The following is a 2,500-nucleotide window of genomic DNA, read 5'->3' as shown; positions in this document are numbered from 1 at the left end:
CATCCATATACAACCATTCTCCACTCACCTCTGTCTTCCGTCCTCTCCCTTCCTTCCTCAACAGACATTCCCCTCTTCCCCAAAGCCCCCTTCACCCCATCCATCCACCTCATCCTAGGACGTCCCCTCATGTTCACTCCCTCCACATCTGCCTTCCATACCTCTTTTACCATGTCTTTCTTCACTCATTCTTTCCATGTGTCCAAACCATCCTAATATTCTTTCATCAACCCTATCTCCCAAATCCTTTGTCACCCCTGTTCTCCTCCTCACCTCCTCATTTCTCACTCTATCTAGCCTAGTAACCCCCACCATACTTCTCAGACACCTCATCTCAAACACATTCAAACTCCTTCTCTCTTCTTCTCTTATGTTCCACGTTTCTGCCCCATACAGTGCTGTTGGCACAATCACTCCTTCATACAGTCTCCTCTTCGCATCCATTCCCAAATGTCTATTCCTCATTACACTCTTTAAACCACCAAGGCATTTACTCAGATGAGAGGAAGGGTGGGAGGGGTGTGGAGTGTATTTAGGGATGAAATGGGTGGGAGTGTTTTTATGCCTTTCCCTTTTTGGCTACCTCCCTTGGAAGGGGGAAAAGGCCTTGGTATATGTATGTATATATATATATATATATATATATATATATATATATATATATATATATATATACATGAAAATTATATTTATATTACTGATAGAAAAAATACTTCATAAACAAAATGTGTGTCTGTGTGTGTGTGTGTGTGTGTGTGTGTGTGTGTGTGTGTGTGTGTGTGTGTGTGTGTGTGTGTGTGTGTGTGTGTGTGTGTGTGTGTGTGTGTGTGTGTGTGTGTGTGTGTGTGTCCGTGTGCGCGTGTATCTGATAAAGAGGTGTGTGCTGACCCTATTACTAGTGATGGGACGACATCAACATTTTGAACCATTCCGATGTGGATTCCAATACTGTTCTTAACTTCCGATTCCGATACAAGTTCCGATTTCGATACGGGTCCGATACCTGCAATTATTATTACAATTCATGTTTTTTTTCTGGCCCTGCGGTAGGTTTGGAAAACAAATAATTTATGAACAAATTACAGTTACTCATTATTTATCGGAAACGGAAGTATACAGCAGTATCGGGCCTCGTATCGGAATCGTTAAAAAGATCGGTATCGTTCCATCACTACGCAACGAATGATAACAAAAAGAGTACAAACTAAGAATCACCAGAAATTCCTCTAATTTTATTCATTTCATTTTGTTTTATTTTATATCTTTATTATATGTTTTTTTTTCGCTTCCGACCTAGTTATGGACCAAAAGGTCTCCTGTCGGCATGCTCTGCCTTTGTAATCTTTGTAATAAAGACAATAAATTCTGAGTTTATTCGTTCTCTTTCTGTTCTTCTTTATCGATTCTTCTGACGTTAGGAAAGAATTCGATTAATCGTATCTATACACAGAATTCAGGAAAACCTGTAGCAATGTTTACGTATGCAATAGTTTGTGAAAAAGCCTTTGGTAATACAGTATTGCATATATGATTAATATGGGTTTACAAGAACAGAATATACATACATGAAATTTATCAAAAAAGGAATATCATTTACATAATAAACTGATAAAGATATATATATGTTCCAACAAAAGAAGGGGTGACTTTAATCAATCCTGTAATTTGACATACTTTCCTCATTCCTGAAGCCTTTTGATATTCAAAATCATTAGTAAATATATCATTTACTTCATCACTAAAGTCCATTCATGTATAGTAACCATGTACTGGATTCTCCAGCCCTAAGTACTAGGATTGCCGAGGTCGGAAAATGTAAAGAACGGGTGCAGAATGTGGGTCAGGTCAATATGACCGTGGGAGGGGAGGAGGGGAGGAGGAGGAGAGGTGTCATGGGTCCGAGGGGCGTGGCCCACAACGATATCAGGTCGGAAGGCACTCTGTACCTTATGAAATGCTGTCGATGGAACTTGGCAAAGACTATCCTTCTCCGCCTTCTCCTCTTCCTCTTCCTCCTCCTCCCCCTATTCTGAAGTCAATTTCAACTGGATTCTTGATCGGGTTCCACTCCCTTCTCCTCCTCCTCCTCTTCTTCCATTTCCTCTTCCTCTTCCTTTCCTACTCCTCCTCCTCTTCCTCCTCTTCTATTTCCTCCTCTCTTCCTCTTCCATTTCCTCCCCCTCTCCCTCTCCCATTTCCTCTTCCTCTTCCCCTTCCTTTCCTACTACTCCTCCTCTTCCTCCTCCTCCATATCCTCCTCCTCTTCCTCTTCCATTTCCCCCTCCTCCTCTTCAATTTCCTCCTCTTCATCTTCCATTTCCTCCTCCTCTCCCTCTCCCATTTCTTCTTCCTCTTCCTTTCCTACTCCTCCCTCTCTTCCTCCTCCTCCATATCCTCCTCCTCTTCCTCTTCCATTTTTTCTTCCCACTCCTCTTCCTTTCCTCCTACATCGAGCCCCAACTGGGTTCCAGATCGAGACTCCCCCTTCCAGTAGCCCAAC

This window comes from Oratosquilla oratoria, chromosome 17, assembly GCF_046742065.1.
Source record: "Oratosquilla oratoria isolate Oo_2021 chromosome 17, ASM4674206v1, whole genome shotgun sequence".
Taxonomy (NCBI): Eukaryota; Metazoa; Arthropoda; class Malacostraca; order Stomatopoda; family Squillidae; genus Oratosquilla; species Oratosquilla oratoria.
This window is presented reverse-complemented; position numbering follows the sequence as displayed.